Source organism: Rattus norvegicus, chromosome 1 (genome assembly GCF_036323735.1).
Source record: "Rattus norvegicus strain BN/NHsdMcwi chromosome 1, GRCr8, whole genome shotgun sequence".
NCBI lineage: Eukaryota > Metazoa > Chordata > Mammalia > Rodentia > Muridae > Rattus > Rattus norvegicus.
The window spans coordinates 120,016,907-120,031,723 of NC_086019.1; the positions used below are offsets into that span (position 1 = coordinate 120,016,907).

At 42.2% G+C, this 14,817-nt stretch overlaps 1 long non-coding RNA gene and 6 other non-coding genes across 7 annotated transcripts in view; all 7 read right to left on the minus strand.

Annotated features, from left to right (window-relative positions):
- Positions 1-1,155: 1,155 nt before the first annotated feature.
- On the minus strand, positions 1,156-1,248 carry LOC134485491 (small nucleolar RNA SNORD116). The gene has a single exon (XR_010063529.1). It is a non-coding gene; the product is annotated as a small nucleolar RNA SNORD116 (small nucleolar RNA).
- Positions 1,249-3,727: 2,479 nt separating this feature from the next.
- On the minus strand, positions 3,728-3,820 carry LOC134485416 (small nucleolar RNA SNORD116). The gene has a single exon (XR_010063455.1). It is a non-coding gene; the product is annotated as a small nucleolar RNA SNORD116 (small nucleolar RNA).
- Positions 3,821-6,298: 2,478 nt separating this feature from the next.
- LOC134485492 (small nucleolar RNA SNORD116) lies at positions 6,299-6,391 on the minus strand. The gene has a single exon (XR_010063530.1). It is a non-coding gene; the product is annotated as a small nucleolar RNA SNORD116 (small nucleolar RNA).
- Positions 6,392-8,870: 2,479 nt separating this feature from the next.
- LOC134485417 (small nucleolar RNA SNORD116) lies at positions 8,871-8,963 on the minus strand. Its single transcript, XR_010063456.1, has one exon. It is a non-coding gene; the product is annotated as a small nucleolar RNA SNORD116 (small nucleolar RNA).
- A 368-nt stretch (positions 8,964-9,331) lies between these two features.
- The window catches only part of LOC134483370 (uncharacterized), a 56,565-nt gene continuing 51,079 nt past the window's right edge, over positions 9,332-14,817 (minus strand). The window contains exons 3-4 of the long non-coding RNA XR_010060235.1: positions 14,362-14,508; positions 9,332-9,363 (exon numbers count right to left, since the gene is read on the minus strand). This is a non-coding gene — a long non-coding RNA (uncharacterized LOC134483370). The remainder of the gene's footprint in view (positions 9,364-14,361; positions 14,509-14,817) is intronic.
- On the minus strand, positions 11,444-11,536 carry LOC134485418 (small nucleolar RNA SNORD116). The gene has a single exon (XR_010063457.1). It is a non-coding gene; the product is annotated as a small nucleolar RNA SNORD116 (small nucleolar RNA).
- LOC134485493 (small nucleolar RNA SNORD116) lies at positions 14,016-14,108 on the minus strand. Its single transcript, XR_010063531.1, has one exon. It is a non-coding gene; the product is annotated as a small nucleolar RNA SNORD116 (small nucleolar RNA).

Here is a 14,817-nt window from a genome sequence, read left to right on the forward strand (position 1 = left end):
GGCTGTGGTATCTGACATTGATCACCACAGAGAAAGTGTCTGTTTTAACCCTCTCAGGTCACCAAACACAAGCATAACCTGTAGTCACTGAGATATATGTTATTATCAACAGCATGATCCTAAGCATACAGCTCACTTTCATAATCAAATGGAAACACAATTTCTTGTTGATATTTGCTTGGAGAAAAGAACAATGTCTAAGATAATAGGATTACCATCAGTTCCAAAACACATAGCCAAAATGCCAAGTTAACCTTCAGCATGGCCACATCAAGACCATAAGGAGAGATAAACCCGCAGACACTCGATGCCTATCTTCTACGGCCATACCAAAATATAAAATTCCTAGAAGGAGTGTGTGTAAGAAACAAACTTGCATGCTCACATTCTTAGATCCTAGAAGAGGAGGAGATGTATGTCCAGACCATTTTGGTACAGTCAATCCAGAGGAACTGCTGGCAAACTACCTGGATAGACTGACAAAAAATGTCCCAACAATAAACATAGAAACTAGGATTAAAATGGTTGTTCTCCATACATCCATGAAGGTGGTATGAATCCTGGGACATTTGAAAGCATGCGCTTCTAGAATCCACTGACAAGAACCTACATGCCAACCTTTTAAATTCCAAGGCTCTCTTTCCAACCTAATTGCCATGGCCACAATCAGTCTTTCAAGAAAACAGAGCTTTGTATTCACACAGGAATAGTCCACATTCCCATAGTTCCTGAGAATTGCTACTGCCTCATTCCACATGTCGCCTGTAACCTTCCCGTTATGTATCTCTGTTTTATGAAACAGAAGGATCATCATTCATGCGAAGGCTTCAGACACGGACAGAAACACATTTCCTGACATTCCGGTGTACATTGTTGAACTATGCTGCCCCCGCTAAACTTATATTTTCCTCACAATCTACTATATATTACTGCTGATGGAGTTGGTAGGGCTAACTTCCAAGATACTGACAATGATCTCCTCAACCAGAAAGCATGTTATCATTAGAGCAAAAGGTGAAGCCTTGATTTAGGCCATGATTTCTGGTGATTTAGGCAAGCAAAGAACATTCTGAAGGCTCTCTCATTGGATCCAAGTCTCGCAAGATGAGTTGAGGCCATGTGAGTCCCTCAGTGACATTTGTGATCCCAGGTGCTGGACCTCAGTCACGATGACAGTGGCGGTATTGAGTTTTCACTCATTTTGTTCAGCTTTCCAAGGAATGTTTTATTGGAAATCATCATCGATCCAAGCACGCTGGTGTACCCCCTGCCATGACACTTAGTATACTCAAAATAGATCAGGTTTGGTGAGCGAACAGAATTCAAGACATTCACATCCTTTACCACGAACCAATGGGCCTATTCTCCAATCACAGGAGTAGCCACAGGCAGTGAGCCTGAACCAGGTCCCAAAGGTTCATGATTCAAGGTTGGGAACTCCCGTGAGCTCCATCAACACCTGAGCACTTTGAGTTCCTTTGGAAATTCAAGTGTTTCTTACCTTTCACTTCAGGTATCCTCAGGCAAGAGAGCTTCAACTGAGGACTTCAGGGCAGGCCATGTTAGGCTTCTTCCAACTTCATCTGATGTTCCATACTCAGTTCCTCTGCAAGCCGTCCTTGTACGGTATGAGACGGGGACTCTGTCCCTGAAAGTAAAGCAAATAGCACATTCCCCAACTTTATTGGATTCCTTGCAAATCATGGAGACTGTGATGCATTGTTGTTAGTTCTTAATTTATCGAACACTTGGGCTCTCTCAGCACTCCTTCCGTCCTCTAGAAATTTGCCCTCACAATCCATATCAGAGATATTTTTCCTCCAAGGAACTGTTTGGGGACATAATTTTCCCAATTCTATCTCCGAATTCCTGGAGGTTACCATGCAACAAAGTTCTTAAGATGGGACGAAGCCAATATCTGATCCCGAAAACTACAGTAGTATGTACATCACTTGAGAACCATCCAAAGAAATTGGCACGAGGTACACAACAGAATGAGACCACTAACATGGCTTAATGGAAGTTGTCTACAAAAATAAGTATATCTCAGTTCAGCCGGATATGACAGAGAAAATCAGGCCTTACTCTTCCCATGGAAACCATCAGAATCTTAATAGATTTGGCCACAATCGGAGCACCCTCCATAATCATAACATACTACACCTATTAGTCCTACTCTGCCTTCGATGAGATCTGATTCAAATATCATATAAGATTCTCATCCACGTTAGATGAATGGACCTCTTATGTACTCTTTCTCTATCTCGCTTCTTCACTTTCTCTCTGAAATTGACTTGCAGTGACTCTCCTAGCTTCTCAGTTTCTCACTCACATTCTCCCTATTTGGTTTCCTTATTTCTGTCAATCAAGATATCTGCTTTAATATCACAGTGTCCTCTTTTCCACTTCACCCCCCCTCTCTCCCCCCTCTCTCTCTTTCTGTCTCTCACTGTCTTCCTCTGTCTCACACATGCTTAGCCTCTTCAACAATTGTTCTTTCTCTCTGTCTCTTTCCATGCTCATATATCTCCTATTCAGGTTTTGACTGGTACTAAATTCCTGTGAGTGCTATTGCTGTGGTATCTGACACTGATCACCACAGAGAAAGTGTCTGTTGAAACCCTCTCAGGTCACCAAACACAAGCATAACCTGTAGTCACTGAGATATATGTTATTATCAACAGCATGATCCTAAGCATACAGCTCACTTTCTTAATCAAATGGAAACACAATTTCTTGTTGATATTTCCTTGGAGAAAAGAACAATGTATAAGATAACAGGACTACCATCAGTCCAAAAACACATAGCCAAAATGCCAAGTTAACCTTCAGCATGGCCACATCAATATCATAAGGAGAGATAATCCCGCAGACACTCGATGCCTATCTTCAACGGCCATACCAAAATATAAAATTCCTAGAAGGAGTGTGTGTAAGAAACAAACTTGCATGCTCACATTCTTAGATCCTAGAAGAGGAGGAGATGTATGTCCAGACCATTTTGGTACAGTCAACCAGAAGAACAGCTGGCAAACTACCTGGATAGACTGACAAAAAATGTCCCAACAATAAACATAGAAACTAGGATTAAAATGGGTGTTCTCCATACATCCATGAAGGTGGTATGAATCCTGGGACATTTGAAAGCATGCACTTCTAGAATCCACCGACAAAAAGGCTACATGCCAACCTTTTAAATTCCAAGGCTCTCTTTCCAACCTAATTGCCATGGCCACAATCAGTCTTACAAGAAAACAGAGCTTTGTTTTCACACAGGAAGAGTCCACATTCCCATAGTTCCTGAGAATTGCTACTGCCTCATTCCACGTGTCGCCTGTAACCTTCCAGTTATGTATCTCTGTTTTATGAAACAGAAGGATCATCATTCATGCGAAGGCTTCAGACACGGACAGAAACACATTTTCTGACATTCCGGTGTACATTGTTGAACTATGCTACCCCCGCTAAACTTATATTTTCCTCACAATCTACTATACATTATTACTGATGGAGTTGGTAGGGCTAACTTCCAAGATACAGACAATGATCTCCTCAACCAGAAAGCATGTTATCATTAGAGCAAAAGGTGAAGCCTTGATTTAGGCCATGATTTCTGGTGATTTAGGCAAGCAAAGAACATTCTGAAGGCTCTCTCACTGGATCCAAGTCTCGCAAGATGAATGGAGGCCATGTGAGTCCCTCAGTGACATTTGTGATCCCATGTGCTGGACCTCAGTCACGATGATAGTGGCGGTATTGAGTTTTCACTCATTTTGTTCAGCTTTCCAAGGAATGTTTTATTGGAAATCATCATCGATCCAAGCACGCTGGTGTACCCCCTGCCATGACACTTAGTATACTCAAAATAGATCAGGTTTGGTGAGCGAAGAGAATTCAAGACATTCACATCCTTTACCACGAACCAATGGGCCTATTCTCCAATCACAGGAGTAGCCACAGGCAGTGAGCCTGTACCAGGTCCCAAAGGTTCATGATTCAAGGTTGGGAACTCCCATGAGCTCCATCAACACCTGAGCACTTTGAGTTCCTTTGGAAATTCAAGTGTATCTTACCTTTCACTTCAGGTATCCTCAGGCAAGAGAGCTTCAACTGAGGACTTCAGGGCAGGCCATGTTAGGCTTCTTCCAACTTCATCTGATGTTCCATACTCAGTTCCTCTGCAAGCCGTCCTTGTACGGTATGAGACGGGGACTCTGTCCCTGAAAGTAAAGCAAATAGCACATTCCCCAACTTTATTGGATTCCTTGCAAATCATGGAGACTGTGATGCATTGTTGTTAGTTCTTAATTTATCGAACACTTGGGCTCTCTCAGCACTCCTTCTGTCCTCTAGAAATTTGCCCTCACAATCCATATCAGAGATACTTTTCCCCCAAGGAACTGTTTGGGGACATAATTTTCCCAATTCTATCACCGAATTCCTGGAGGATACCATGCAACAAAGTTCTTAAGTTGGGACGAAGCCAATATCTGATCCCGAAAACTACAGTAGTATGTACATCACATGAGAACCATCCAAAGAAATTGGCACGAGGTACACAACAGAATGAGAGCACTAACATGGCTTAATGGAAGTTGTCTACAAAAATAAGTAAATCTCAGTTCAGCCGGATATGACAGAGAAAATCAGGAATTACTCTTCCCATGGAAACCATCAGAATCTTAATAGCTTTGGCCACAATCGGAGCACCCTCCATAACCATAACATACTACACCTTAGTCCTACTCTGCCTTCGATGAGAACCGATTCAAATATCATATAAGATTCTCATCCACATTAGATGAATGGACTTCTTATGTACTCTTTCTCTCTCGCTTCTTCACTTTCTCTCTGAAATTGACTTGCAGTGACTCTCCTAGCTTCTCAGTTTCTCACTCACATTCTCTCTATTTGGTTTCCTTATATCTGTCAATCAAGATATCTGCTTTAATATCACAGTGTCCTCTTTTCAACTTCACCCCCCCTCTCCCCCCCCCCCTTTCTCTCTTTCTATCTCTCACTGTCTTACTCTGTCTCACACATGCTTAGCCTCTTCAACAATTTTTCTTTCTCTCTGTCTCTGTCCATGCTCATATATCTCCTATTCAGGTTTTGACTGGTACTAAACTCCTGTGAGTGCTATGGCTGTGGTATCTGACATTGATCACCACAGAGAAAGTGTCTGTTTTAACCCTCTCAGGTCACCAAACACAAGCATAACCTGTAGTCACTGAGATATATGTTATTATCAACAGCATGATCCTAAGCATACAGCTCACTTTCATAATCAAATGGAAACACAATTTCTTGTTGATATTTGCTTGGAGAAAAGAACAATGTCTAAGATAATAGGATTACCATCAGTTCCAAAACACATAGCCAAAATGCCAAGTTAACCTTCAGCATGGCCACATCAAGACCATAAGGAGAGATAAACCCGCAGACACTCGATGCCTATCTTCTACGGCCATACCAAAATATAAAATTCCTAGAAGGAGTGTGTGTAAGAAACAAACTTGCATGCTCACATTCTTAGATCCTAGAAGAGGAGGAGATGTATGTCCAGACCATTTTGGTACAGTCAATCCAGAGGAACTGCTGGCAAACTACCTGGATAGACTGACAAAAAATGTCCCAACAATAAACATAGAAACTAGGATTAAAATGGTTGTTCTCCATACATCCATGAAGGTGGTATGAATCCTGGGACATTTGAAAGCATGCGCTTCTAGAATCCACTGACAAGAACCTACATGCCAACCTTTTAAATTCCAAGGCTCTCTTTCCAACCTAATTGCCATGGCCACAATCAGTCTTTCAAGAAAACAGAGCTTTGTATTCACACAGGAATAGTCCACATTCCCATAGTTCCTGAGAATTGCTACTGCCTCATTCCACATGTCGCCTGTAACCTTCCCGTTATGTATCTCTGTTTTATGAAACAGAAGGATCATCATTCATGCGAAGGCTTCAGACACGGACAGAAACACATTTCCTGACATTCCGGTGTACATTGTTGAACTATGCTGCCCCCGCTAAACTTATATTTTCCTCACAATCTACTATATATTACTGCTGATGGAGTTGGTAGGGCTAACTTCCAAGATACTGACAATGATCTCCTCAACCAGAAAGCATGTTATCATTAGAGCAAAAGGTGAAGCCTTGATTTAGGCCATGATTTCTGGTGATTTAGGCAAGCAAAGAACATTCTGAAGGCTCTCTCATTGGATCCAAGTCTCGCAAGATGAGTTGAGGCCATGTGAGTCCCTCAGTGACATTTGTGATCCCAGGTGCTGGACCTCAGTCACGATGACAGTGGCGGTATTGAGTTTTCACTCATTTTGTTCAGCTTTCCAAGGAATGTTTTATTGGAAATCATCATCGATCCAAGCACGCTGGTGTACCCCCTGCCATGACACTTAGTATACTCAAAATAGATCAGGTTTGGTGAGCGAACAGAATTCAAGACATTCACATCCTTTACCACGAACCAATGGGCCTATTCTCCAATCACAGGAGTAGCCACAGGCAGTGAGCCTGAACCAGGTCCCAAAGGTTCATGATTCAAGGTTGGGAACTCCCGTGAGCTCCATCAACACCTGAGCACTTTGAGTTCCTTTGGAAATTCAAGTGTTTCTTACCTTTCACTTCAGGTATCCTCAGGCAAGAGAGCTTCAACTGAGGACTTCAGGGCAGGCCATGTTAGGCTTCTTCCAACTTCATCTGATGTTCCATACTCAGTTCCTCTGCAAGCCGTCCTTGTACGGTATGAGACGGGGACTCTGTCCCTGAAAGTAAAGCAAATAGCACATTCCCCAACTTTATTGGATTCCTTGCAAATCATGGAGACTGTGATGCATTGTTGTTAGTTCTTAATTTATCGAACACAGGGGCTCTCTCAGCACTCCTTCCGTCCTCTAGAAATTTGCCCTCACAATCCATATCAGAGATATTTTTCCTCCAAGGAACTGTTTGGGGACATAATTTTCCCAATTCTATCTCCGAATTCCTGGAGGTTACCATGCAACAAAGTTCTTAAGATGGGACGAAGCCAATATCTGATCCCGAAAACTACAGTAGTATGTACATCACTTGAGAACCATCCAAAGAAATTGGCACGAGGTACACAACAGAATGAGACCACTAACATGGCTTAATGGAAGTTGTCTACAAAAATAAGTATATCTCAGTTCAGCCGGATATGACAGAGAAAATCAGGCCTTACTCTTCCCATGGAAACCATCAGAATCTTAATAGATTTGGCCACAATCGGAGCACCCTCCATAATCATAACATACTACACCTATTAGTCCTACTCTGCCTTCGATGAGATCTGATTCAAATATCATATAAGATTCTCATCCACGTTAGATGAATGGACCTCTTATGTACTCTTTCTCTATCTCGCTTCTTCACTTTCTCTCTGAAATTGACTTGCAGTGACTCTCCTAGCTTCTCAGTTTCTCACTCACATTCTCCCTATTTGGTTTCCTTATTTCTGTCAATCAAGATATCTGCTTTAATATCACAGTGTCCTCTTTTCCACTTCACCCCCCCTCTCTCCCCCCTCTCTCTCTTTCTGTCTCTCACTGTCTTCCTCTGTCTCACACATGCTTAGCCTCTTCAACAATTGTTCTTTCTCTCTGTCTCTTTCCATGCTCATATATCTCCTATTCAGGTTTTGACTGGTACTAAATTCCTGTGAGTGCTATTGCTGTGGTATCTGACACTGATCACCACAGAGAAAGTGTCTGTTGAAACCCTCTCAGGTCACCAAACACAAGCATAACCTGTAGTCACTGAGATATATGTTATTATCAACAGCATGATCCTAAGCATACAGCTCACTTTCTTAATCAAATGGAAACACAATTTCTTGTTGATATTTCCTTGGAGAAAAGAACAATGTATAAGATAACAGGACTACCATCAGTCCAAAAACACATAGCCAAAATGCCAAGTTAACCTTCAGCATGGCCACATCAATATCATAAGGAGAGATAATCCCGCAGACACTCGATGCCTATCTTCAACGGCCATACCAAAATATAAAATTCCTAGAAGGAGTGTGTGTAAGAAACAAACTTGCATGCTCACATTCTTAGATCCTAGAAGAGGAGGAGATGTATGTCCAGACCATTTTGGTACAGTCAACCAGAAGAACAGCTGGCAAACTACCTGGATAGACTGACAAAAAATGTCCCAACAATAAACATAGAAACTAGGATTAAAATGGGTGTTCTCCATACATCCATGAAGGTGGTATGAATCCTGGGACATTTGAAAGCATGCACTTCTAGAATCCACCGACAAAAAGGCTACATGCCAACCTTTTAAATTCCAAGGCTCTCTTTCCAACCTAATTGCCATGGCCACAATCAGTCTTACAAGAAAACAGAGCTTTGTTTTCACACAGGAAGAGTCCACATTCCCATAGTTCCTGAGAATTGCTACTGCCTCATTCCACGTGTCGCCTGTAACCTTCCAGTTATGTATCTCTGTTTTATGAAACAGAAGGATCATCATTCATGCGAAGGCTTCAGACACGGACAGAAACACATTTTCTGACATTCCGGTGTACATTGTTGAACTATGCTACCCCCGCTAAACTTATATTTTCCTCACAATCTACTATACATTATTACTGATGGAGTTGGTAGGGCTAACTTCCAAGATACAGACAATGATCTCCTCAACCAGAAAGCATGTTATCATTAGAGCAAAAGGTGAAGCCTTGATTTAGGCCATGATTTCTGGTGCTTTAGGCAAGCAAAGAACATTCTGAAGGCTCTCTCACTGGATCCAAGTCTCGCAAGATGAATGGAGGCCATGTGAGTCCCTCAGTGACATTTGTGATCCCAGGTGCTGGACCTCAGTCACGATGATAGTGGCGGTATTGAGTTTTCACTCATTTTGTTCAGCTTTCCAAGGAATGTTTTATTGGAAATCATCATCGATCCAAGCACGCTGGTGTACCCCCTGCCATGACACTTAGTATACTCAAAATAGATCAGGTTTGGTGAGCGAAGAGAATTCAAGACATTCACATCCTTTACCACGAACCAATGGGCCTATTCTCCAATCACAGGAGTAGCCACAGGCAGTGAGCCTGTACCAGGTCCCAAAGGTTCATGATTCAAGGTTGGGAACTCCCATGAGCTCCATCAACACCTGAGCACTTTGAGTTCCTTTGGAAATTCAAGTGTATCTTACCTTTCACTTCAGGTATCCTCAGGCAAGAGAGCTTCAACTGAGGACTTCAGGGCAGGCGATGTTAGGCTTCTTCCAACTTCATCTGATGTTCCATACTCAGTTCCTCTGCAAGCCGTCCTTGTCCGGTATGAGACAGGGACTCTGTCCCTGAAAGTAAAGCAAATAGCACATTCCCCCACTTTATTGGATTCCTTGCAAATCATGGAGACTGTGATGCATTGTTGTTAGTTCTTAATTTATCGAACACTTGGGCTCTCTCAGCACTCCTTCCGTCCTCTAGAAATTTGCCCTCACAATCCATATCAGAGATACTTTTCCCCCAAGGAACTGTTTGGGGACATAATTTTCCCAATTCTATCACCGAATTCCTGGAGGTTACCATGCAACAAATTTCTTAAGATGGGACGAAGCCAATATCTGATCCCGAAAACTACAGTAGTATGTACATCACGTGAGAACCATCCAAAGAAATTGGCACGAGGTACACAACAGAATGAGACCACTAACATAGCTTAATGGAAGTTGTCTACAAAAATAAGTAAATCTCAGTTCAGCCGGATATGACAGAGAAAATCAAGCCTTCCTCTTCCCATGGAAACCATCAGAATCTTAATAGCTTTGGACACAATCGGAGCAACCTCCATAACCATAACATACTACACCTATTAGTCCTACTCTGCCTTCGATGAGAACCGATTCAAATATCATATAAGATTCTCATCCACATTAGATGAATGGACTTCTTATGTACTCTTTCTCTATCTCGCTTCTTCACTTTCTCTCTGAAATTGACTTGCAGTGACTCTCCTAGCTTCTCAGTTTCTCACTCACATTCTCTCTATTTGGTTTCCTTATTTCTGTCAATCAAGATATCTGCTTTAATATCACAGTGTCCTCTTTTCCACTTCAACCCCCGTCTCTCCCCCCCCTCTCTCTTTCTGCCTCACACTGTCTTCCTCTGTCTCACACACGCTTAGCCTCTTCAACAATTGTTCTTTCTCTCTGTCTCTGTCCATGCTCATATATCTCCTATTCAGGTTTTGACTGTTACTAAATTCCTGTGAGTGCTATTGCTGTGGTATCAGACATTGATCACCACAGAGAAAGTGTCTGTTCAAACCCTCTCAGGTCACCTATCACAAGCATAACCTGTAGTCCCTGAGATATATGTTATTATCAACAGCATGATCCTAAGCATACAGCTCACTTTCATAATCAAATGGAAACACAATTTCTTGTTGATATTTGCTTGGAGAAAAGAACAATGTCTAAATTAACAGGACTAACATCAGCCCCAAAACACAAAGCCAAAATGCCAAGTTAACCTTCAGCAAGGCAACATCAAGACCATAAGGAAAGATAATCCCGCAGACACTTGATGCCTATCTTCTACGGACATACCAAAATATAAAATTCCTAGAAGGAGTGTGTGTAAGAAACAAACTTGCATGCTCACATTCTTAGATCCTAGAAGAGGAGGAGATGTATGTCCAGACCATTTTGGTACAGTCAATCCAGAAGAACAGCTGGCAAACTACCTGGATAGACTGACAAAAAATGTCCCAACAATAAACATAGAAACTAGGATTAAAAAGGGTGTTCTCCATACATCCATGAAGGTGGTATGAATCCTGGGACATTTGAAAGCATGCGCTTCTAGAATCCACTGACAAGAAGGCTACATGCCAACTTTTTAAATTCCAAGGCTCTCTTTCCAACCTAATTGCCATGGCCACAATCAGTCTTTCAAGAAAACAGAGCTTTGTTTTCACACAGGAAGAGTCCACATTCCCATAGTTCCTGAGAATTGCTACTGCCTCATTCCACATGACGCCTGTAACCTTCCCGTTATGTATCTCTGTTTTATGAAACAGAAGGATCATCATTCATGCGAAGGCTTCAGACACGGACAGAAACACATTTCCTGACATTCCGGTGTACATTTTTGAACTATGCTGCCCCCGCTAAACTTATATTTTCCTCACAATCTACTATACATTATTGCTGATGGAGTTGGTAGGGCTAACTTCCAAGATCCTGACAATGATCTCCTCAACCAGAAAGCATGTTATCATTAGAGCAAAAGGTGAAGCCTTGATTTAGGCCATGATTTCTGGTGATTTAGGCAAGGAAAGAACATTCTGAAGGCTCTCTCACTGGATCCAAGTCTCGCAAGGTGAATGGAGGCCATGTGAGTCCTTCAGTGACATTTGTGATCCCAGGTGCTGGACCTCAGTCACGATGATAGTGGCGGTATTGAGTTTTCACTCATTTTGTTCAGCTTTCCAAGGAATGTTTTATTGGAAATCATCATCGATCCAAGCACGCTGGTGTACCCCCTGCCATGACACTTAGTATACTCAAAATAGATCAGGTTTGGTGAGCGAACAGAATTCAAGACATTCACATCCTTTACCACGAACCAATGGGCCTATTCTCCAATCACAGGAGTAGCCACAGGCAGTGAGCTTGTACCAGGTCCCAAAGGTTCATGATTCAAGGTTGGGAACTCCCATGAGCTCCATCAACACCTGAGCACTTTGAGTTCCTTTGGAAATTCAAGTGTTTCTTACCTTTCACTTCAGGTATCCTCAGGCAAGAGAGCTTCAACTGTGGACTTCAGGGTAGGCGATGTTAGGCTTCTTCCAACTTCATCTGATGTTCCATACTCAGTTCCTCAGCAAGCCGTCCTTGTCCGGAATGAGACAGGGACTCTGTCCCTGAAAGTAAAGCAAATAGCACATTCCCCCACTTTATTGGATTCCTTGCAAATCATGGAGACTGTGAAGCATTGTTGTTAGTTCTTAATTTATCGAACACTTGGGCTCTCTCAGCACTCCTTCTGTCCTCTAGAAATTTGCCCTCACAATCCATATCAGAGATACTTTTCCCCCAAGGAACTGTTTGGGGACATAATTTTCCCAATTCTATCACCGAATTCCTGGAGGATACCATGCAACAAAGTTCTTAAGTTGGGACGAAGCCAATATCTGATCCCGAAAACTACAGTAGTATGTACATCACATGAGAACCATCCAAAGAAATTGGCACGAGGTACACAACAGAATGAGAGCACTAACATGGCTTAATGGAAGTTGTCTACAAAAATAAGTAAATCTCAGTTCAGCCGGATATGACAGAGAAAATCAGGAATTACTCTTCCCATGGAAACCATCAGAATCTTAATAGCTTTGGCCACAATCGGAGCACCCTCCATAACCATAACATACTACACCTATTAGTCCTACTCTGCCTTCGATGAGAACCGATTCAAATATCATATAAGATTCTCATCCACATTAGATGAATGGACTTCTTATGTACTCTTTCTCTCTCGCTTCTTCACTTTCTCTCTGAAATTGACTTGCAGTGACTCTCCTAGCTTCTCAGTTTCTCACTCACATTCTCTCTATTTGGTTTCCTTATATCTGTCAATCGGGATATCTGCTTTAATATCACAGTGTCCTCTTTTCAACTTCACCCCCCCTCTCTCCCCCCCTTTCTCTCTTTCTGTCTCTCACTGTCTTACTCTGTCTCACACATGCTTAGCCTCTTCAACAATTTTTCTTTCTCTCTGTCTCTGTCCATGCTCATATATCTCCTATTCAGGTTTTGACTGGTACTAAACTCCTGTGAGTGCTATGGCTGTGGTATCTGACATTGATCACCACAGAGAAAGTGTCTGTTTTAACCCTCTCAGGTCACCAAACACAAGCATAACCTGTAGTCACTGAGATATATGTTATTATCAACAGCATGATCCTAAGCATACAGCTCACTTTCATAATCAAATGGAAACACAATTTCTTGTTGATATTTGCTTGGAGAAAAGAACAATGTCTAAGATAATAGGATTACCATCAGTTCCAAAACACATAGCCAAAATGCCAAGTTAACCTTCAGCATGGCCACATCAAGACCATAAGGAGAGATAAACCCGCAGACACTCGATGCCTATCTTCTACGGCCATACCAAAATATAAAATTCCTAGAAGGAGTGTGTGTAAGAAACAAACTTGCATGCTCACATTCTTAGATCCTAGAAGAGGAGGAGATGTATGTCCAGACCATTTTGGTACAGTCAATCCAGAGGAACTGCTGGCAAACTACCTGGATAGACTGACAAAAAATGTCCCAACAATAAACATAGAAACTAGGATTAAAATGGTTGTTCTCCATACATCCATGAAGGTGGTATGAATCCTGGGACATTTGAAAGCATGCGCTTCTAGAATCCACTGACAAGAAGGCTACATGCCAACCTTTTAAATTCCAAGGCTCTCTTTCCAACCTAATTGCCATGGCCACAATCAGTCTTTCAAGAAAACAGAGCTTTGTATTCACACAGGAATAGTCCACATTCCCATAGTTCCTGAGAATTGCTACTGCCTCATTCCACATGTCGCCTGTAACCTTCCCGTTATGTATCTCTGTTTTATGAAACAGAAGGATCATCATTCATGCGAAGGCTTCAGACACGGACAGAAACACATTTCCTGACATTCCGGTGTACATTGTTGAACTATGCTGCCCCCGCTAAACTTATATTTTCCTCACAATCTACTATATATTACTGCTGATGGAGTTGGTAGGGCTAACTTCCAAGATACTGACAATGATCTCCTCAACCGGAAAGCATGTTATCATTAGAGCAAAAGGTGAAGCCTTGATTTAGGCCATGATTTCTGGTGATTTAGGCAAGCAAAGAACATTCTGAAGGCTCTCTCATTGGATCCAAGTCTCGCAAGATGAGTTGAGGCCATGTGAGTCCCTCAGTGACATTTGTGATCCCAGGTGCTGGACCTCAGTCACGATGACAGTGGCGGTATTGAGTTTTCACTCATTTTGTTCAGCTTTCCAAGGAATGTTTTATTGGAAATCATCATCGATCCAAGCACGCTGGTGTACCCCCTGCCATGACACTTAGTATACTCAAAATAGATCAGGTTTGGTGAGCGAACAGAATTCAAGACATTCACATCCTTTACCACGAACCAATGGGCCTATTCTCCAATCACAGGAGTAGCCACAGGCAGTGAGCCTGAACCAGGTCCCAAAGGTTCATGATTCAAGGTTGGGAACTCCCGTGAGCTCCATCAACACCTGAGCACTTTGAGTTCCTTTGGAAATTCAAGTGTTTCTTACCTTTCACTTCAGGTATCCTCAGGCAAGAGAGCTTCAACTGAGGACTTCAGGGCAGGCCATGTTAGGCTTCTTCCAACTTCATCTGATGTTCCATACTCAGTTCCTCTGCAAGCCGTCCTTGTCCGGTATGAGACAGGGACTCTGTCCCTGAAAGTAAAGCAAATAGCACATTCCCCAACTTTATTGGATTCCTTGCAAATCATGGAGACTGTGATGCATTGTTGTTAGTTCTTAATTTATCGAACACTTGGGCTCTCTCAGCACTCCTTCCGTTCTCTAGAAATTTGCCCTAAACTACAGTAGTATGTACATCACTTGAGAACCATCCAAAGAAATTGGCACGAGGTACACAACAGAATGAGACCACTAACATGGCTTAATGGAAGTTGTCTACAAAAATAAGTAAATCTCAGTTCAGCCAGATATGACAGAGAAAAACAGGCCTTACTCTTCCCA